This window comes from Chiloscyllium plagiosum, unplaced genomic scaffold, assembly GCF_037043375.1.
Source record: "Chiloscyllium plagiosum isolate Xiang-an unplaced genomic scaffold, Cpla_swu_hap1 HiC_scaffold_9, whole genome shotgun sequence".
Taxonomy (NCBI): domain Eukaryota; kingdom Metazoa; phylum Chordata; class Chondrichthyes; order Orectolobiformes; family Hemiscylliidae; genus Chiloscyllium; species Chiloscyllium plagiosum.
In genome coordinates this window covers 31,314,159-31,337,952 of record NW_028270147.1, presented here as the reverse complement: position 1 = coordinate 31,337,952, position 23,794 = coordinate 31,314,159, and the positions used below count along the sequence as shown (strand labels likewise).

The 23,794-nt window shown below is 42.1% G+C and overlaps 1 protein-coding gene across 4 annotated transcripts in view; it reads right to left on the bottom strand.

The window, feature by feature from the left end:
• LOC122554242 (CMP-N-acetylneuraminate-beta-1,4-galactoside alpha-2,3-sialyltransferase-like) overlaps positions 1–23,794 on the bottom strand; it is a 506,893-nt gene that overhangs the window by 466,919 nt on the left and 16,180 nt on the right. The window lies entirely within an intron of this gene.

Genomic DNA, 23,794 nt, shown 5'->3' with positions numbered 1-23,794 from the left:
TAATCAGCCCTTACCAACCATCTCCCGGACCTGAACAGATTACAGAGCACCAAACAATTTCTCCAATTAAACTGGGCCATTCGCCCTTTAAGAAACTAACTGTCAAAACAGTGCTAATGTGAAATTGCATGAATGAATGAAACTCACCAACAAATAATAAACAAATCTCACAACCCAGCTACAGGGGTTGTAATCAGTTTAAGTATCCTTTATTCTTTTATTAAGTACAGGTACAATTTCTAACCTATGTAGAGCATATAGGCCTAGCATGTTTAACTAGCATTTATTAACTTAAAAGACAAAAGGACAAACACCTCTTAATTATGCAAGCAGACCGGAAAGACACTCTTAAAACCTATCAGGAGTAGCAGCCAGCATTTAGCACGTTTTAATCCATCTCCTGTCTTCCAGGACAGAAGGCCCTCAAACCTTTGTGTCCTATATTTAAAACAATGTAACACCACAGTAATGGAATTTTAATATATGTAAGAACTGTGATCAAAGAGGCTTGTAAGAACTATATTTTAGGATTCTATTGCCGCCTCGAACTTACGCTACTTGTGGTTGCTGAATAAAGGAGGCTATTTTCGCCACTCAACAATTTCAGTTGTTATTCGAACATCCACACACTGATCAGAGATTGTTTGCATGATTGTAATTTTTACTAACTGGACTGATATCATTGGGTATTTTTTGCAATAATATATTAACACAAGTTGCACTAATTAACTTCTGTTTTTCATAACATAATTATGGCACCATTTAAATAAATGCTTTGACTGTCAAAAAATTAAACTGCATGCATTTTGCTTGGTCAGAAATTTTAAATGTATAACTTAAAAGAGGAAACAGCTGTGAGGTTGGAGAGGACTCTGACAGGTGAACGTATGGTCATCTGCAAATTTTTTTTTTAATTTATTCTTTCATGAGATGTAAGCATTGCTGGCTAAGCCGCGATTTGCTGCCCACCTCTAACTGCCCTTGAGACAGTGGTGGTGAGCTTGAACCCCTGCAGTTCATGTGGTGTAATTACACCATTCATACTCTTAGAGGTAAAATTTCAGAACTTTTAATCAACAACACTGGGGGGATCCAAGATGCGATCGAGGAAGATCGTGTTGCAGAGCTCCGCACCACAGCGCAAGCGAGACAAACATTTAACCAGCCCTACCCAGACCACCGCGATATCCTGGGATTCTGGAAAGGTCGGAGTCCCAGGAAACTGTTAAAAATTAACTTATCTTGGTTGTCATCATCCAGGGATTCCGAAGGAGGAGGAGCGTCCAAGGCTGGGCCCGTGGCCCAGCCTGCAGGATCCTCTGACTCGATTTCTTACCAGGCCCTGGTGAAGGAGTTTGCAAAATCTCGCAAGATGTTGGGTAAGCAAACAGAGGCTGGATTAGTGGTGCTGGAAGAGCACAGCAGTTCAGGCAGCATCCGAGGAGCAGTAAAATCGACGTTTCGGGCAAAAGCCCTTCATCAGGAATACAGGCAGAGTGCCTGAAGGGTGGAGAGATAAATGAGAGGAGGGTGGGGGTAGGGAGAAAATAGCATAGAGTACAATAGGTAAGTGGGGGAGGGGATGAAGGTGATAGGTCAGGGAGGAGGGTGGAGTGGAAAGGTGGAAGAGCAAAGGTAAACAGAGGAGAAGGTGGCCCCAATCTCTATCATGCCAAAGATGCATGAACAGCAGCTGGGAGACCTGGAGAAAAGGACGGGTGAGGTAGAACATAGAGTCACAGTGGTGGAAGCTGATACCGGTTCCTCCAAGGATAGGATCCAAGCCCTGGAGACGCAGGTCTGTAATTTGCTTGACTAAGTTGATGACTTCGAGAACAGTGGCAAGAGAAAAGAAATTCGGATCGTTGCTCTGCCGGAGGGTAAGGAAGGTGAGCGGCTGGCAGAATTTATTGAGGACTGGTTGCTGAAATTCCTTAATTTGGAGGGTGGAATGAGAGGCTCGAAGATCGAGAGGATCACGGAGCAGAGGATAAGTATGGATCAACGCACTCATCCTATCCTGGTGCAGTTTCATCATCATGGAAGCTTCCAGAATCCAGGGGAAGAATCCAAAGACTTTAGTTTACGAGGGCTCTAAGATCATGGTCTTCCAAGACTTCTCAGTGGCGGTGATCCAGAAAAGAAAATCCTCTGACGGTGTCAAGAGAACACTGAGAGAGCTTGGGATCTAGTACTCTCTGAGGTATCTGGCGGTGCTCCAGAACACCTTAGATGGATCTGTACATCTCGTTGACACGTTGGAGAAGGCAAGCAACTTTGTGGACAATTTAGTATGTACAAATAGTAGTGTTGTTTGGGTATGTCTTTGTTTCTTTCTTTGAAAAAAAGCGGAAGCCTGGTCGGGGCTTTCTTTTCCTATCTTTTTTGTTGGTAATAATCTGGTCAAAACTATATTTGGTTGCAGTTGAGATATATATTTTCAATTTCAAAATAAGTTATACCAAAGGATGTGTGGGGTACTTACCATTTTTTTCAAAATTTCTTTATTCACATGGCTATTCCATGGTGTATTTTCTTTCTTTTCTGCTTGTGTTTACGGTGTAGCTCTGGCTAGGATGACTAGATGCCTACTTACAGGCAGCTTATGCCCGATTCAAGTGTTTAAATGCCTGGGCTGCAGTATTGGCAGCGGGATGGGAAGTTGGGTTTTGAGATATGTAATTGCCCGCTTTGGGCAGGGAGTGTGTTCCCCTATTCAACACTGTTGGTGCTTTATATGTTGGTTTGTTTTTTGGTTTTTGTTGTATGTAGTCTTTGATAGCTTTGTAGGTTTGTTAATTGCAGTGGTTTTAGTTTATGTAGTTTTTATGTTTGATGGATCTTGCAACACTAAGGCTTGTGGTTCGAGTTCCTCCTCTCTGGAATCTAAATGTTACTGCAGAAGGTTATGGCTAATGACTTGATTAGTGGTTACCTGGAACATCAAGGGGAGTCACTCACCAATTAAGAGGAAGAAGGTACTTTCAAGTCTTAGAAAGGAAAAGGTAGATATTGCTTTGTTACAGGAGACACACTTAGATGATAGGGAGCACATGAAACTACAGCAGAATGGCTTTGATCAGGTTTACTTTGCATCTTTTAATACCAGAAGTAGGGGAGTGGCTATATTGGTTAGAAGGATTTTCCCATTTACGTTACACACGGGAGGTTTGTAATTCTCAAAGCCCTGATAAACAGGGAAGAATATGGTGTTTTAAATGTTTATTGCCTCTGGCCCATTCCCTCAAATTTATGGTAGATGTGTTCTCTAAATTGATCAGTCTCAAGTCCCACCTCACCACACACACACACACCTCACCACACACTTATATCATCAGTGCCCCCTCAGATGAGTGCGATCGACTCTGCAGAGTTAGGGAAAGAGAGCTGGGTGTTGAGGTCCCATCACAGGCATGGGAAGATACTTGGGAAAACACAAGGAAGATATCAATTTGCAATAGGACCCATGCTTTCCAGTTGAAGATTTTCTGCAGGGTCCACTTGGCTCCAGATCATTTGTCAAAATTTAAACCGGGGTATCTTCAACATGTCCCAAGTGCAAGGTTGGTACGGGCACTCTTATCCAGTATCTCTGGTCCCGTGGTAGGCTTCAAACATACTGGAGCGCTGTGGCAGGTACAATGGAAGGAATTTTGGATGTAAGGGTGGAGAAGGACTGGATCGCTCCTCTTCTTGGCCTGCCCAGTATGTTCCCGGTAGATATGCGTAAGAAAAAACTTTTCAACATCCTCACTTTCTGCACAAGAAAGGATACCTTGTTAGGTTAGGTATTCGAAAATCCCCTGGGCCTGTCAGGTTGGCGGAAGATTGTTATGGAGTATATCCACTTGGGTTTTCTCACAAGTATGGTACTCCACAAGACTGAGAATCTCTACAAGACATGGCAGCCCTTTTTGGAATACCTGGACACAGATTTGTCCGCCACACTAATAAGGGTTTTTATATAGCTGTAACAATTGTGCTTTACGAGTCCAATATCCAGACAGGGGGAACTGCGAACGTATGAATATAAAACTAATGCTCTCGATATTCGAGAGTGAGTCTTTCTTTGGCTGAGCTGAGTAATTATTATTTATTAGTTCATTGTTGGTTATTATTTATTAGTTCATTGTTGGTTATTATTTATTAGTTCATTGTTGGTTATTATTTATTTAGTTAAGTAGTTTTTAGATGGAGTTTTTTATTTATATTTTTCTATACATATTTATACATTTGTACATGAGGGCAGTTTGGGTTTTTTACTTTTTTTGGTGTTTTTTTGTATTGTTTTGAATTGTATTGTTTTGTATTTGTAATATTTAAAAAAAATGTACTTATCAATAAAAATATGTTTTTAAAAAAATCCAACAACACTGTAGGAACAGTTCCAAGTCAGGATACTGTGAAGTTAAGGAGAACTTTCAGGCCTTGGTGTTCTCCTGACTCAGCTACTAGATGTCCTTCTAGATAGTAAGGGTCACACGTTTGGAAGATGCTGCTGAGGAAGACTTGATAAATTGGTACCATGACATGCTAGTCATGGCGGGAGCAAACTTTGAAGGTGGTGGATGGGGTGCCGATTAAATGTACTAATTTATACTGGTGTAGAGTTACACAAGTGTTTTTGGAGTTGCATTCATCCAGGGAAGTGTACAATATAACATTACATGCCTTACAGTGCACACACTGGAGAGAGTTAAGGGACAAGTGACTCTCCATAGAATTACCAGCCTCTGACTTCCTCTTGTAAAATATCATGGCTACAAGGTTGGTCCAGTTAGATTTCCAGTCAAACCTAATTTGATTTGCTTTATTCATTGTCATATATACAAAATATGGAACTGTTGCAGTGTTGCCATTTTCCAGCACTATCTTAAAGTGCAGAATAAAAGACCAAAATACAGAATATAAAGGCAGAAAAATGAAGTAGTGAAGAAAAAAGTTCTTCACTACTTTACACTTTACAGTTCTTCTTGTTAAGTGCTCTGTCATAGGCACTGGTCTAGTGGCCAGGCAGGTGTCCCCTTTGCCACACCGCCGAAATGCAAGTCCCACTCTTCAGCACCAAATCGCCTCCACCAACAGCCTTGATGGACTTCACTAATGCAGATGCCATTGAGCACACCAGGTACGACACTGACCAAAACTCAACTCTGCTACCATGTGTCTGCTTCAGCCCACCTTGCCAATGCAATTGCTATCGAAGCTGCAGAGTCACGTACTGAGCCCAAACAGACCTCCATGAATCTGCGCTGGATACAGACACGACAGGTAATCCAAACTCACCTCCAAAGCTGTCACGAGTTGGTGCTAAGACAATCTCATCATAGCCTGCCAGGAACCCTAACTCATCTCGGACACCACTGCTAAATCTACACTACTTGTGGGCGGCATGGTGGCACAGTGGTTAGCACTGTTGCCTCACAGCGCCAGAGACCCGGGGTCAATTCTCGCCTCAGGCGACTGACTGTGTGGAGTTTGCACATTCTCCCAGTGTCTGCGTGGGTTTCCTCCGGGTGCTCCGGTTTCCTCCCACAATCCAAAAAATGTGCAGGTTATGCAAATTGGCCATGCTAAATTGCACGTAGTGTTAGGTGTAGGGGTAATGGGTCTGGGTGGGTTACGCTTCGGCGGGTCGGTGTGGACTTGTTGGGCCGAAGGCCTGTTTCCACACTGTACGTAATCTAATCTACTGGGCAGACTTCCCAATGCCAACAGATACCATCACAGCGACTGAGTTCTTCCCAAGACATAAGCATAATAAAAAAAACTAGGACAAAAAGAAAAGAAACGAAAAGTGGACAGAACAAAGCCCCTGGCTCAGAAGCCCGATTCCACTGGCATCAGATTATTGGCTGTGGGGGATTCAAAGATGATAATACGATTCAGTAGCAAAGAAAGATATTTATGTCCTATTGGATGGAGGATGCCATTGCCTAGTACTTTTAAGATGCAAATGTTAGTTTGCACTTACCAGCCCAAGCCTAAATGTCATCCAGCACGTAACAGTCATACAGCTCTACAGCATAGAAAGCCCATCAAGTCTGTTCTGGTCAAAAACCAACCGCATCTATTCTAATCCCATTTTTCAACACTTGCCTATAGCTTTGTATGCCTTAGCTAAATACTTTTTAAATGTTTTGAGGGGGTGTGTCTGCCACCCTCACAGGTATTGAGTTCCAGGTTCCCGGTTTCCTCTAGTTCAAAGACATTTTCCTCTTATCCCTGATCTGTATGGAGATCAACTACTTTAGTTTCTGAAGAGTCGCACGTGGTACTGATATAGTGCAATCATCAGCAATATCCGCACTCCTGACCTTATTGTAGAGAGAAGATAATTATTGAAATTCAAGGCAGTATGATCGAAGACATAGCCCATTAAGGCCAAAGCTCCTAAAGGTTACGTATGGAAATTAATAAATTGGAAAACAAAGATGATTTACTGGTTATGGTTAACAGGTGAAAAAATACCACAGGTGATTTGGTAATGGGAAACAAACTGTTGAGTTGTGTGTAAGCACTTATGGATATGTGGGACATTCTGGGACAAAGGTGATTGATCTCCAATAACTATAACAATCTCCTTAAGAGTCAGGTATGACTCCAACTATTGAGGAATTTTATCCCAATTCTGACTGACTTGAGTTTTGCTTGGGCTCCTTGATGCCATTTGTAATCAAATGCTGACCTAAAATCAAGAGTAATCATTCTCACGTTATCTCTGGAAATCAGTTCGGATGGTGATGCAATTAAAACCTGAGATGTTCAAATGGTCAGAAATAGATGATTGTATCTAACATGAAAGTTTTATGGAGATGGAGGAGATTACAGATTTAAGGAGGCGGGTGAAGTAATGAAATAATTTGAAATCAAGGAATACAATTTTAAAATCAAGGTATATCTTGATGGGGATCCAACATTAGCATTGTTGGAGAAGAATGTGATGTGATGTTGGTCATAGACAGAGTTTGGATAACCTTACTTTCACAGAGAATAGAACACAGATAGCCAGGCAAATCTATGTTAAAATTGTCAAATCTAGGAGGTAAAAAAGATGTGAATGAGGGTTTCAGCAGTAGATCAGCTAAAGCAAAGGCGAAGTCCCGAAGGCGGAAATAGACAATTCTGATAATGATGCAAACCCAAGAAGTTCTTTTCAGGTTCAAATAGGACATCTGATTGCAAGTCAATGAAATTTTGTCTCAGACAGCCGCAAGCAAGAGAGATTAAATCACTATTCAGGAAATGGGAGTTGAGTAGGGAATGGAATTTGGAGAGAACAAAAACAATGTTTGCAGTCTTCCAACATATAATTGGAGGAAATTTCTGCTCATCCAGTACTACACACATCAGGTAAGTGCTCTGATCATTTAGGGACATTGCTTTGGGAATGCCACCAAGGGGCAGTACACAGATAGGAAATAGGGGACAAGGAGAAATCCTTGATAGATTCAGAGATATTAGTGTGGGAGCAGGAAGAAAAGCCATTGCAAGTGATCATCTGGCAATAATTATATTGATAATAATGGAACCAAGCAAGTGTAGTCTTATTTAGCTGGTCAACAGTGAGGGCTTTAGAGAATGGTGCAGTCTATAATATTCTTGGTCTTGTGGTGCTGCTGTTGAGACAAGGAAAATATCAAGTATTTTACGATCCATTTTACTGTGGGTTCGTCTTGCCACAACGATACAAGAGAGAGAACACAATCATTTCACATTGCATGTGTACCGTATCTTATTAGTACATCTCAATGATATTTAACTCCATATTCCACAGTCAACAGTGACAAAGGTTGCAAACAGATTGAGAAGGAAGAATGACAGTTTACTTTAGTTTCCGTCATCAAGGATGTTATTTGTGATTTCGATCAGAGCTATTTTGCAACAATGGCAGAAACAGAAACTGGATTGGAAGGATAGCTGTAACAGGCTTCTACTACTTTTTTGAGGTATTTGTTGGAGGTAATTGCCTCCAATTCCAGGAGCAGCAATTACTATTTTATATGCTGTTGCATAGTTTTGCAACTTTGGAGAAAAAAAGTCAAAACTTTCAAAAGAGAGGGAGACAGACAATAGGCAGCACATGGGACACTACAGAAACAGATAAGTTTTAAGTATAGCCTTACTGTAAATCTACAATAGTGACTAGAGAAGGTTCTTTCTTGATTTTATGTTTTGTGTATTGGAGAGGAATATGGTGGTGCTATTTTCTGGAAGGAACAAAAATGACCTTTAATAGAGTGATAAGATCTTCTTGTCAGATGTGGGAGTTTAGGGAGACTTTACAAGTTACTGAGGATTATATCTGCAATAAAAGCCATTGGTTGTGAATTCTATCAGATCGAATGGATCGGTTGGAGCGACAGTTAGCAGCAATGAGGAATGTACAAGAGCAAGGGTCATGGGTGGTAGTTAGAGGAAGGGAGAAAAGTCGCAGATACAGTTATATGGGTGGGTTCACTCCAGGAAAGGTAAGAGAGATAGGCAGGTAGTGCAGAAGTCTTCTGTGGCAATCCCCATTTCAAACAAGTATGCTGTTTTGGAAAATGTAGGGTGTGATTCTCAGGTAAATGCAGCACCAACAGTAAAGTTTCTGGAATTGAGATCGGCTCTAATACATTGAGAAGTAGGTCAGTTTCCAAGAGATCGACTGTGTTAGGGGACTTTCAAATCAGAGGCACAGACAGAGGATTCTGTGACCAGCAGCAAAAAACCATCAGAATGGTGTGTTGCTTCACTGGTGCCAAGATCAAGGATGTCTCAGAGACGGTGCAGAATGTACTCAAAGGGAAGAGGGACCAGCAGAAGGTCATTGTATGCATTGGAACCAACGACATAGAAAGGGAAAAAGATAAGATTCTGAAGGGAGATTACAGAGAGTTAGGCAGGAATTTAAAAAGGAGGCCCTCGAGAGTAGTAATATCTGGATTACTCCCGGTGCTATGAGCTAGTGAGGGTGGGAACAGGAGGACAGAGCAGATGAATGCATGGCTGAGGAGTTGGTTTATGGGAGAAGGATTCACATTTTTGGATTATTGCAATCTCTTCTGGGATAAAAGTGACCTGTACATAAAGGACGAATTGCACCTGAATTGGAAGGAGACTAATATACTGGCAGGGAAATTTGCTAGTGCTGCTCAGGAGGATTTAAACTAGTATGGTGGGGTGGGGTGTGGGACCCAGGCAGCTAGTGAGGAACGAGCTCAATCTGAGACTGGTACTGTTGAGAAAAGAAGCGAGTCAGGGCAGGCAGGGACAAAGCAGAGAACAAGGTAGGACTGATAAATTAAACTGCATTTATTTCAATGCAAGAGGCCTAACAGAGAAGGCAGATGAACTCATAGCATGGTTAGGAACAAGAGACTTGGAAACAATAGCAATTACAAAAACATGGCTCAGGGATGGACAGCACTGGCAGCTTAATATTCCACTATACAAATGTTACAGGAAGGACAGAAAGGGAGGCAAAAGAGGAGGGGGAGTGGCGTTTTAGATAAGGGATGTACTGAGGGAGGATATTGCCAAAAATACATCCAGGGGAGTTATTTGGGTGGAACTGAGAAATAAGAAAGGGATGATCACCTTCATTGGGATTGTATTGTTAACCCCCTAATAGTCAGCCGGAAATGGAGAAACAAATTGTAAGGAGATCTCCGTTACCTGTAAGAATAATAGGGTGGTTATGGTAGGGGATTTTAACTTTCCAAACATAGACTGGGGCTGCTATAATGTTAAGGATTTAGATGGAGAGGAATTTGTTAAGTGTGTACAAGTTTTCTGATTCAGTATGTGGATGCACTTACTAGAGAAGGTGCAAAACTTGACCTACTCTTGGGAAATAAGGCAGGGCAGGTGACTGAAGTGTCAGCGGGGGAGCACTTTGGGGCCAGCGACCATAATTCTATTAGTTTTAAAATAGCGATGGAAAAGGATAGACCAGCTCTAAAAGGTTGAAATTCTAAATTGGAGGTTGGCTAATTTTGACAGTATTAGACAAGAACTTGCAAAGGCTGATTGGGGGCAGATGTTCGCAGGTAAAGGGATGGCTGGAAAATGGGAAGTCTTCAGAAATGGGAGAACGAGAGTCCAGAGACAGTATATTCCTGTTAGGGTGAAAGGTAAGGCCGGTAGATATACAGAATGCTAGACTATGAGAGAAATTGAGGGTTTGGTTAAGAAAAAGGAGGAAGCATATGTCAGGTATAGACAGGAGAGAGCGAATGAATCCTTAGAAGAATATAAAAGCAGGAAGAGGGAAAGTAAGAGGGAAATCAGGAGGGCAAAAAGGGGATATGAGATAGCTTTGGCAAATAAGCTTAACGAGAATCCAAAGGGTTTTTCAAATACATTAAGGACAAAAGGGTATCTAGGGAGAGAATAGGGCCCCTCAAAGATCAGCAAGGCAGCCTTTGTGTGAAGCTGCGAGAGATGCTTAGCATGTATTTTGCATGAGTGTTTACTGTGGAGAAGGACATGGAAGATATAGAATATGGAGAAATAGATGGTGACATCTTGAAAAATGTCCATATTACAGAGGACTAAGTGCTGGATGTCTTGAAAGACATAGAAGTGGATAAATCCACAGGACCTGATCAGGTGTACCCGAGAACTGTGGGAAGCTAGGAAAGTGATTGCAGGGCCTCTTACTGAGATATATGCATCATTGGTAGTTATAGGTGAAGTGCCGGAAGGCTGGAAGTTGGCTAACGTGGTGCCACTGTTTAAGAAAGGTGGTAAGGACAAGCCAGGGAACTATAAACCAGTGAGCCTGACGTCGGTGGTGGGAAAGTTGCTGGAGGGAATCCTGAGGGACAGGATGTACATGTATTTGGAAAGGCAAGGACTGATTAGGGATAGTCAACATGACTTTGTGCATGGCAAATTATGTCTCACAAACTTGATTGAGTTTTTTGAAAAAGGAACAAAAAGGATTGACGAGGGCAGAACGGCGGATGTGATGTATATGGACTTCAGTAAGGCGTTCGACAAGGTTCCCCATGGGAGACTGGTTAGCAAGTTTAGATCTCATGGAATACAGGGAGAACTAACCATTTGGAGACAGAAGTGGCTCAAAGGTAGAAGACAGAGGGTGGTGGTGGAGGGTTGTTTTTCAGACTGGAGGCCTGTGACCAGTGGAGTTCCACAAGGATCACTACTTTTCGTCATTTATGATTTGGATCTAAGCATAAGAGTATCATTAGTAAATTTGCAGATGACACCAAAATTGGAGGTGTCACAGACAGCGAAGAAGGTTACCTTCGATTACAACAGGATCTTGATCAGATGGGCCAATGGGCTGAGGAGTGGCAGATGGAGCTTAATTTAGATAAATGTGAGGTGTTGCATTTTGGGAAAGCAAATCTGAGCAGGACTTATACACTTAATGGTAAGGTCCTAGGGAGTGTTGCTGAACAAAGAGACCTTGGAGTGCAATTTCATAGCTCCTTGAAAGTAGGAGAGTGAAGGTGGTGTTTGGTATACTTTCCTTTATTTGTCAGAACACTGAGTACAGGGGTTGGGAATTCATGTTGCAGCCATATATGACATTGGTTAGGCCACTTTTGGAGTACTGAGTGCAATTCCAGTCTCCTTCCTATCGGAAGGATGTTGTGAAACTTGAAAGGATTCAGAAAAGATTTACAAGGATGTTTCCAGAGATCGATGATTTGAGCTAGAGGGAAAGGCTGAATAGGCTGGGGCTCTTTTCACTGGAGCATCAGAGACTGAGGGGTGGCCTTATAGAGGTTTATAAAATCATGAAGGGCATGGATAGGATAAACAGATAAAGTCTTTTTGCTGGGGTGGGGAAGTCCTGAACTAGAGGGCATATTTTTGGGGTGAGAGGGGAAAGATATAAAAGAGTCCAAAGGGGCAACGTTTTCACACAGAGGGTAGTGTGAGTATGGAATGAGCTGCCAGAGGAAGTGGTGGAGGCTTGTACGATTGCAACGTTTAAGTAGCATCTGGATGGGAAATGAATACGAAGGGTTCAGCGGGATATGAGGCCAGGCATTGGCAAGTGAGACTAGATTAGGATGGGATATCTGGTCGGCACGGACGAGTTGGACCAAAGGGTCTGTTTCCATGCTGTACATTTCTCTGACTCTCTGATTCAAACATGATTTTTTTTGAAAGATGGATTTGGAAGATGTCAACATTTTTAAGGACTTTGGTGTGGAAAAAGAGAGAGAGTTTGGCAAGGATTTTCATTTCCAAGAAAGGACATTGATGGCAGATTATAAGGAGTGACGCACAACATTTGAAATGAGAGTTAAAAAAAACCAAAAGAATTGCAGATGCTGGAAATCTGAAAGAGAAATAAAAATTGCTGGAAAATCTCAGCAGATCTGGAAGCATCTGTGGAGAGAAATCAGAGTTAATGTTTCAGATCCAGTGATCCATCTTTACAACTGAACCAGTCGATATGGCGTATTTGGGTTTTCAGAAAGCTTTCGATAAAACCCCATTCCAAAAGATTAGCAAGAAATATTATAACACTAGATTGGGTATTATATAAGTGGCATGGTTTGAGGGCTGGTTAAAGGTCCAAAACACAATATGAATCAACAGATCACTCAGGTTGGCAGCCTGTGACTCGTAAAGAACTGCAAGGTGCACTATTTTGGCCCAGCTATTCACAACACATAGTAATGATTTAGGTGTGAGTTCCAAATGCAACATTCCAGAATTTGCTTATGACACAAAACTAAGTGAGAATGACAGTTGTGAGGAGGATGCAAAGAGACTGCAAAGCGATTTGGACAAGCTGAGTAAGTGGCAAATACATGGAAGATGGAATATAATGTGGAAAAATGTAAAGTCCTCCATTTTGGTAGGATAAACAGAAAAGCAGCATCATTTTTGAATGGAGAGAGATTTGGAAGCGTTGATTTCCAAAGACACCCTGTACCCAAGTCACTGAAAGCTAACATTCAGGTGCAGCAAGCATGTAGAATCATAGAATCCTTACAGTGTGGAAGCAGCCCATTTGGCCCATAGAGTCCACATTGACCCTCCTAACAGCATTCCACCCAGACCCACCATCCCTGTAACCTTGCATTTCCACAGATAATCCACCTAACCTACATATTCCTGGACAATATGGGCAATCTAGCATGCCCAACCCACCTAATATGCACATCCTTAGGCAGTGAAAAGAAACCAGAGCACCCAGAGGGCACTCATGCAGACACGGAGAGAACGTGCAAACTCCAAACATAGTCACCCGAGGGGGGAATCAAACTCACCTGAGGTAGCAGTGCTAATCATTCAGCCACCATGCCTCCCACTAATTAGGAAGACAAATGGTAAGTTGACCATTATTACAAGAGGGTTTGAACACAGGAGTAAAGATGCCTTGCTGCAAATGTGTAGTATCTTAGCAAGAGCACAGAGTCATAGTGTTGTATAGCATGGAAACAGACCCTTCGGTCCAATTCATCCATGCCGATCAGATATCCTAAATTAATCTAGTCCCATTTAGAACATAGAACATAACAGCGCAGTACAGGCCCTTCGGCCTTCGATGTTGTGCCGACCTGTGAAATCAATCTGAAGCCCATCTAACCTACACTATTGCATTATCATCCATATGTTTTTCCATTTAAATGCTCTTAAAGTTGGCAAGTCTAGTACTGCTGCAGGCCCTCACCACTCTCTGATAAAGAACCTACCTCTGACATCTGTCCTATATCTATTCTTCCTCAATAAAAAAATACTACGTCCCTTTGTGCTCGCCATCACCATCCTCAGAAAAAGGATCTCACTGTCCACCATAGCTAATCCTCTGATCATCTTGTTGGTCTCTAAGTCACCTCTCAACCTTCTCTCCAACAAAAACAGCCTCAAGTCCATCAGCCTTTCCTCATAAGACTTTCCCTCCAGACCAGGAAACACCCTGGTAAATCTCCTCTGCACCCTTTCCAATGCTTCCACATCCTTCCTATAATGTGGCGACCAGAACTGTAGGCAATACTCCAACTGCGGTCACACCAGAGTTTTGTACAGCTGCAACATGACCTTGTAACTCCGAAACTCAATCCCTCTTCCAATAAAACCTAACATACCATACGCCTTCTTGACAATCCTATCAACGTGGGTGGCAACTTTCAGGAATCTATGCACATGGACATGAGATCTCTCTGCTCATCTACACTACCAAGAATCTTACCATTATCCCAGTACTATGCGTTCCTGTTACTCCTTCTAAAGTGAATCACCTCACGCTTTTCCACATTAAACTCTATTTGCCAACTCTCAGCCCAGCTCTGCAGATTATCTATGTCCCTGTGTAACCCACAACATCCTTCTGCACTTTAGTGTCATCTGCAAATTTACTAAATCATCCTTCTACACCTTCATCCAGATCATTTATCAAAATGACAAACAGCAGTAGCCCCAAAACAGATTCTTGCAGTACACCACTCATAACTGAGCTCCAGGATGAACATTTCCCATCAACCACCACCCTCTGTCTTCTTTCAGCTAGCCAATTTCTGATCCAAACCACTAAATCACCCTCATTCCCATGCCTCCGTATTTTCTGCAATACCCTACCGGGGGGAACCTTATCAAAAGCTTTACTGAAATCTATATACACCACATCAATCATTTTGCTCTCATCCACCTGTTTGGTGACCTTCTCAAAGAACTCAAAGTTTGTGAGGCATGACCTATCCTTCACAAAACTGTGTTGACTATCCCTAATCAATTTATTCCTTTCTAGATGATTATAAATCCCCTCTCTTATAATCCTTTCCAATACTTTACCTATAATCAAAGTAAGGTTCACTAGTCTATATAATTACCAGGGTTGTCTCTACTCCCCTTCTTGAACAAGGGCACAACATCTGCTATTCTCCAGTCTTCTGGCATTATTCGTGCAGACAATGATGAGATAAAGATCAAAGCCAAAGGCTCGGCAATCTCCTCCCTTGCTTCCCAGAGAATTCTAGGATAAATCCCATCCGGCCCGGGGACTTATCTATTTTCACACTTTCCAGAATTACTTCACACTTCCTCCTAATAAACCTCAATCCCATCTTGTCTAACCAACCTGTACCTCAGTATTCTCCACGACAACATTTTCATTAGTATTCACACAGGAAAAAGACAAATAATCATTAAGCACCTCTCCTATCTCTTCAGACTCCATGCACAACATCCCACTAGTGTCCTTGATTATCTTACTCTAGTCATTCCTTTATTCCAGACATACCTATCGAACACTTTCGAATTTTCCTTGATCCTACCTGCCTTAAGCTTCTCATGTCCCCTCCTGACTCTTCTTTGCTCCCTCTTTAGGTCCTTCCTGGCTAACTTGTAACTCTCAAGCCCCTAACTGAGCCTTCATGCCTCATCTTCACATAAGCCTCCTTCTTCCTCTTGACAAGAGGTTCAACCTCATTAGTAAACTATGGTTCCCTCGCTCGGCCACTTACTCCCTACCTAGGTACATACTCATCAAGGACACCCAGTAGCTGTTCCTTGAACAAGCTCCAAATTTCAGCTGTGCCCATCTCCTGCAGTTTCCTTCCTCATCCTATGCATCCTAAATCTTGCCTAATCGCATCATAATTGCCTTTCCCCCAGCTACAACTTTTGCCCTGCAGTATGTACCTATCCCTTTCCATTGCTAAAGTGAACATAACCGACTTGTGGTTACTACCATCAAAATGCTCACCTACCTCCAAATCATTACCCAGTACCAAATCCAATGTGGCCTCGCTTCTTGTTGGCCTATCTACATACTATATCAGGAAATCCTCCTGCACACAACGCACAAAAACTGACCCATCTTAAGTACTCGAACTATAGTGTTTCCAGTCAATATTTGCAAGTTAAAGGCCCCCATAACAACTACCCTGTCACTCTCACTCCTATTCAGAATCATCTTTGCAAACTTTTCTTCTACATCTCTGGAACTTTTCAGAGGCCTATAGAAAGCTCCCAACAGGATGACCCCTCCTTTCCTGTTTCTAACCTCAGCCCATACTACCTCAGTAGAGGAATTCTCATCAAATGTCCTTTCTGCCACAGGTGATACTGTCCTTGACACTCAATGCAACACCTCGCCCTCTTTTCCTTCCCTGATCGTACTGAAACATCTAAATCCTGGAGCCTGCAACAACCATTCCTGCTCTATCCAGGTCTCCAAAATGGCCACAACAAAGTCCCAAGTACCAACCCACGCTGCAAGTTCACCCACCTTATTCCAAATGCTCTTGGCGTTGAAGTAGACACACTTCAAACCAGCTGCCTGCCTGCTGGTACACGCCTGCGAGCGTGAAATCTTACTCATGACCTCACTACTCTCAACCACCTGTACATTGGAGCTACAATTCAGGTTCCCATCCCCCTGCCGAATTAGCTTAAACCACACCCCCATCCTCCGTACCCCAAAAACCATCAGCAAATTTCCTCCCCAGGATACTGGTACCCCTCTGGATCAAGTGTAGACCATCTTGCTTGTAGAGAATGAGCCCCAATTATACAGGTATCGGAATCCCTCATTTCTGCACCATCCCTAAAGCCACATGTTCAACTGCTCTCTCTCCCTATTCCTCACCTCGCTAGCACGTGGCACAGGTAACAAACTAGAGATAATGACTCTGTTTGTTCCAGCTCTAAGCTTCAACCCTAGCTCCTTGAATTTCTGCCTTATATCCCATCCCTTTGTATAAGCACCTGTGTTGTTGATGCCTACGTGGACCACGACTTGAGGCTGCTTCCCCTCCCCCTTAAGGATCCTGAAAACACGATCTGAGAAATCATCGTCCCTGACACCTGGGAAGCAAAACACCAACCGCAAGTTTCCTTTGATCCCGCAGAATCTCCTATCTTTTTCCCTAATTATGGAGTCCCCAATGACTAATGCTCTCCTCCTCTCCTCCCTTCCCTTCTGAGTGACAGGGAGAGACTCTGTGCCAGAGATCTGTACCCCATGGCTTACCCTTGGTCAGCCGTTGCTCCCAGCAGTATCCAAAACAATATACTTGTTATTGAAGGGAATGGCCACAAGGGATCCCTGCACGGTCTGTCTGTTCCCATTCCGTCCCCTGACTGTAACCCATCTGCCTTTTTCTTGTACCTGAGATGTGACTACCTCCTGTAACTCCTCTTAATTACCCCCTCAGTCTCCCAAATGATCCAAAGTTCATCCAGCTCCAGCTCCCTAATGCGGTTGCTAAGGAGATTGAATTGGGTGCACTTCCCACAGATGAACTAGGCCAAGGTCAGGACTGCAGATGCTGGAGGTTACAGTCAAGATTAGAATGGTGCTGGAAATGCACAGCAGGTCAGGCAGCATTCAAGGAACAGGAAAATCGACGGTTCGGGCAGGAGCCCTTCATGATGATTTTCCTATTCCTCGGATGCTGCCTTACCTGTTGTGCATTTCCAGCACCATTCTAATCTTGACTTCCCACAGATGAAGTCAGTAGGGACACTAGTGGTGACCCTTACCTCCCACATCCTACAGGAGGAGCATTCAACTGCCCTATCATCCATTCCCACTGTTCTGAATTCCCAAACAGACTATATATAAAAAGAACTAGTAACCTTACCAAATCAGTAGTCAGAACCATGTTTTTGGTTAGAGGAGGATGGGTGGGAGACACGACCTATGTCGTGTTTCAGGTAAAGTAACCACCCAAATATATTACCTCGCTCACTCAGCTGTCTCATGTCTGCTCCTGCTCAGCATGCGCTCTGCCTATTCATGATCTGCCAGCATCTGGCCCATAGCCTTCTAAATCCTTCCTATTCAATTACCCATCCAGATGCCTTTCAAATGTTGTAGTTGTACCAGCCACCGTCACATCCTCTGACTACTTATTCCATATACGCACTATTCTGTGTGGAAAAAGGTGCCCCTTAGGTCCCTTTTAAATCTTTCCCCTCTCACCTTAAAGCTATGCCCTCTAGTTCTGGACTACCCCACCCCAAGGAAAATACTTTGTCTATTTATCCTATCCATGCCCCTCATGATTTTAGAAACCTCTGACCCTGGAGAATTATTCATAGATTCACAGAAAATATGTGGAGTAGGCCATTTGGCACTTTGAGCCTGCAGCATCATTCAATAAAATCATGGTTAATTATGCAATTTCAGTAGAGAGTCTGGTGCTGGAAAAGCACAGCAGGTCAGGCAGCATCTGAGGGGGAGAGTCGGCGTTTTGGGCAAAAACCATTCATCCAAGGAGCAGGAATCCTGATGAATGGTTTTTGCCCAAAACGCCGACTCTCCCCCTCGGATGCTGCCTGACCTGCTGTGCTTTTCCAGCACCACACTCTTGACTCTGACCTCCAGCATCTGCAGTCCTCACTTTCTCCTATGCAATTTCAGTATCCCACATTGCTTGATCCCTTTAGCGAGAGGGGTCACATTCAGCTCCCTCTTGAATATATCTAATGAACTGGTCCCAACAGCTTCCTACGGTAGAGAATTCCACAGGTTCACAACTGAGTGAAGAAATTCCTCTTCATCTTAGACCTGAATGGCTTACCCCTTATTTTTAGACTGTGACCCCTAGTTCTGGACTTCCCCAACATCGGGAACATACTTCCTACTTCTAGCTTGTCCAATTCCATCAGCATTTTATACGTTACTATGAGATCCTCTTCATTCTTCTAAATTCCAGTGAGCATAAGCCCAGTCAATCCAGTCTTTCTTCATAGGTTAGTCAGCTTTGGTTTCCTCACCCAAGAGGTGATCTCACTAAAACATTGAAAAATCATATAAACTCCACAGGGTAGATGCAGGAAGAATGTATCCACTGGCTGGAGGTCTGGGAGACAAAGTACAATAAGGGTTGAGCCATTTAGAACTGGAATGAGGAGGAACTTCTTCATTTAAAGGGTGGTAAATCTTTGCCATTCTCCGATTGAGGGAACAGTGAAGGAAAATGGCATTGAGGCAGAAGAGCGACCATGACCTAATTAAAGCAGACGTAAGGTGCTGAATGTCTCTATCTTGTACACTCATAACCTCAGAAGAATTTTGACTCAAATGAACCAGTGGAAGAAAGGAAAACAGCAACGAAAGAGGACAGTGTTTCCCGGGAGCACCTGAAGCTTTATTTGATTTATTGTAGTCGCATATACCCAAGTACAGTGAAAAGCTTTGTTTTGTAAGCAATGCAGGCAAATCATAGCAAACAAAGGCAGACAGATCATATGGTGCTTAGAGTAAAGCAAACAAGTTACACTGCACAGGATGTGCGCAAAGCAAAATCAACATTTCTTTGAAGTTAGACAGTCCATTCATCAGTCTAATAATGGCAGGGAAGAGGCTGTTCTTCAATCCGTTAGTAGGTGTGTTCAAGCTTCTGTATCTTCTGCCTAACGGAAGAGGTTGTAGAAGAGCATTAGCGAGTTGGAAGGGATCTTTGATGATGTTGGTAGCATTTCCATGGCAATGAGAAGCATAAATGGAGTCTATGAATGGGAGGGTGGCTTCCATGCTGATCTGGGATGTGCACACAACCTTTTGTAATTTCTTATAGTCCTGAACACAGCAATTGCTGTTACAGGCCGTTACACACTCTGATAGTATGCTTTCTTTGGTGCATCTGTAAAAGTTGGTGAGGGTCCTTATGGACATGTTGAATTTCCAAAGTTGCCTGAGGAAGAAGAGGTGTTGTTGTGCCTTCTTGACCTCACATCTATGTGGGAAGTCCCGTATAGATTGCCGGTTATCATCACTCCGAAGAACACTCTCAATCTCTGCTCTGTTGAAGACAACGGGGGCATGTCCTCCTCCTTTCTTCCTGAAATCAATGATCGTTCTTTTGTTTTCCCAACATTGACCATAGCATCGAGCTCTCCATTTCCTTTCTGTATTCTGACTCATTGCTGTTTGATATTCAAACCTACCACAGTGGTATCATCAGCAAACTTGTAGATGGCATTCATTTGGAATTAGGCAACACAGTCATGGGTGTACAGGGAGTACAGTAGGGTGCTGAGAATGTATCCTGGGGGGGCACCAGCGTTGGAAAGTTAACATGGAGGAGGTGCAGTTGTCTGTCTTCACTGATTGCAATCTGTGGGTCAGAAAACTGAAGACCTAGTTGCAGAGAACCGAGCAGAGTCCTCAGTCTCGGAATTTTGATATTAGTCTGGAGGGGATGATGATGTTGAAGGCGGTGCTGTAGTTGATGCATAGGAGTCTGACATAGATGTCCTTGTTGTCCAGGTGCTTCAGGGATGCATGTCGGGCTAGGGAAATGGCATCCACTGTGAACCTGTTAAGTCAGTAGGCAAACTGCAGGTGATTGAGGCAGGCTGGGAGGCTTGAGTTCATGTGAACCATGACCAGCCGCTTGAAGTATTTTATGATTATGGAGGTTAAACCTTTATAGAAGTTTGTAAAAATCATAAGGGTATAGATAAGGTAAATAGAAAACTTAGGGGGCCGGTGGGGGGGGCGCAGCAGATTTAAAAGGGACCTGAGGGGCAACTTTTACATACAGAGTGGTGCATGTATGGAATGAGTTGCCAAAGGAAGTGGTAGAGGCAAGTACAATTACAACATTTCAAAAATATTTGGACAGGTACATGAATACGAAAGGTTTCGAGGGATATGGGTCAAACGCAGGCAAATAGGACGAGTGCAGTTTAGTATACCTGGTCAGCATGAATGAGTTGGACCAAAGAGTCTATTTCTGTGCTGTATGACTCAGAGTTGAACAAATCAGCAGACTTCAGAAATGTGGTGAAAAAAATCACAGACTAGAAAATCGAGATTTTAACAATGCTGTTCTAAGTGCATTTGCAGATAGCTTTTTCAAAAGCCAAATTCAGAAGAAGGTGGGCTTTAAAAAGGGGACCCAGGAAGAGTTATACATCAGTCCTTATCTTTGATATAAATAAAGAAACAACACAGAATGAAGCAAGCTTGAATTGGGAACCAGAATGTGGGATGCAGTTTTGGCAGTTTACAAAGAAGTGCTGTATTTCAGAGTATAAGCTTCATTGCATTTGTATGCTCACTAGAATTTCTGTAGAAATAATGGCATGTAATGTTAACTTCACTATTCATTTCACACCAACAATACTGGAAAACTGGAAAAGCCCACACACCTACCAACACATTGAAACAGCTACTGATGAACCGAAAGGACCCTGTACCAACAACCAGCAAAACAAATGGCACATACAAAATACCTTGTAAGGGCTGCAACATACACTACATTGGACAGACAGGAAACTAGCCACCAGGATACACAAGCACCAACTAGCCACCAAAAGACATGACCAGTTATCACTAGTATCCTTACACACAGACAGAGGAGGACACAATTACAACTGGGACAACACATCCATCTGAGCACAGGCTAAAATGAGATACGTTCAGAAATTCCTCGAGGCATGGCATTCAAAAAAAACTCCAATCAATAAACACATGAATTTTGACCCCATTTATCAACCTCAGAGAAAAAGAACCTGAAATGATAGCATCCACCTTAACAGACCAAGACACATAAATAGAAAGCGGGACAGAACACTAGCGCCTCAACGGAGGCGCGGTGATGATGTTACCTAGCATAGTGACAAAACATCTGAGAACAAACCTACCAGCTCAGCGAGCAAACTTACAACCTGGATCTCAACCTGAGCCATAAACCTTCTCAAAAATTGCAATTACATGCTTCCTGTTAGAAACGTTGTCTGTATAGATAGATCCAGGTAATTGTAGTTGCTTATAAATTCATGAAACTTGTCTACATAAATATTCATAGATAAAACAAGAACCCAATAGGCTAAGTTCAATTTTCAAAAATGAATATATGGAATATTGTCTTCTGTATTTTTTTTCCTATGACTGAAGCTTGGTTGACCATTCTACAACAATGATAGCTGGTGTCCAGCTGGCAATTAGAACTGTTGGTTTACAATACAAACTACATATCATTGTCAATACTGACCACCAGAACGGATCACTATTAGGCTTATCACATGTTCAGTTTGTAACTTGGATAAAATTACTACTTTTGTGAACCTTGGTCTTCTACTGAAACGTAAACTATCTTAAATTAGCATTCTGGAATAACTACATTGTCTACCATTTGAAAGATTTTAAACAGTTACACGAGACCAAATGACTGGATCACTTTAGTTCAATTGTTGGAACACTTCTCTTTTCTACTGCACTGCTGATGAAATTCACTGACACACAACATTCATTGTTGCCTTCCCCACAGATGCTATCAGACTTCCCAGACATTTCCAGCATTTCTGGATTTAAATCAGATTAAATCCTGCGATGATCAATACTGGTCACAAATATGGAGAATGTCGGTCAGCAACAACAGGGCTGATGCATTAATGGCACACAATTTTGAATGATAATTTTGAAGGGTAGAATACAAGCAACCAGCCGACAGTGTATAACATTAGTTAAGCTTAGAGATAAAGAAGACAGGAATTAGAGTTTGGCAGCAGATGAGCTGAGGTGGGGTGAATGAAGGACAAACCCAGCAATCAAAGGCCAGGCAGCGTAACTGTAGTAGTTGGAAATTTTTAGAAACTATAATCTGGGACAAATTTAATAGTCATTTGGAGAAATTTAATTTTTTTTAAAAAGCCAGCTTGGATTTGTTCACTCCTGGCAAATGACTTTTTCTTTGGATTGGAGGTTGACAAACAGTTGTGATTTCAGGCATCATTGTTTTCTTCATGTAATTTAATTATTTAGAATTGGATCTACAGAAAATGGAATCAAATTTTACTGATGACAAAACTTGTGAGTCTAGTGAACAATGAAGAGGACAGTGATAGTCTTCAAGAGGATACAGACAGATGGAACATTTGTTAAAATCAAAAAGGTAAGAACAATGTAAGAAAGTGGCTAAAATGTTATTAAGTACAAAGCAAAGTTATGAAGAACCTTTATAAAACACACATAATCTCAACTTCCCAGAAACACCTCAGGAATAATATGAAAGCAGGACAGTACAGAAAAGATTGCCAAAAACACTTCCAGGGATAATGGACTTCAGTTATATGAGTGGATTGAAGAAACTGGAAAGGTTCTCCTTATGGAGGCTTGGGAGTAGCTTTGTTAGAGCTGTTCCAAATCATTAGCAATCTACAGATGTATGAGAGAGGAGAGAAAGCAGAGGAGAGAGAAAAAGAAAACAAAAAGAGGGAGGGAAAAAAAGAGACAGACAGACAGAAAGGAAAGGACAAGAAAATAGCAAATAGAAAAAATAAAACAAAAAAAAATAAAAGAAAAGGAGACTGTTCCCATTGGCAAAAGGATCAAAACCAGAAGATGCAGTGCTACTGATTGGGAAATTAACCAAAAGCAGTATGGAGAAAATAAAAAGTTTAATGCAGGAAGTAGTTACAATCTGAATTTAATATCCAAAACGGCAGTGAAGGCATTTTCAATAATAGTTTTCAAAAGAGATTACACTAGATTCTGAAGAGATAGTATCTGCTAAACGATGAGGAAAGAGCCAAAAAGAAAGACTAGCAACATTGGTCTTGTAGAGCAGACACAGATTCAACAGATTGAATGGCCTTCTGTGCCACTATAATTCTGATTCTATGTCCCTCGTGCAAAGCATAAAATAAAGGAACAACTAAGCTATAATCACACATCTCATATGGGTACTGCAAGAATACAAAGCTGTTATAATGAAAAGAGCCCTCTGACTTGCAATAGTTGGACATCTAAATCATTTATCCACAGAGATTGAAAAATATGAATGTATCTATATTGTTCAGTGAAAGCAACACCTTTTAGAGAATAATCCTAGATTTGGATAGATTATTTGATTTATGG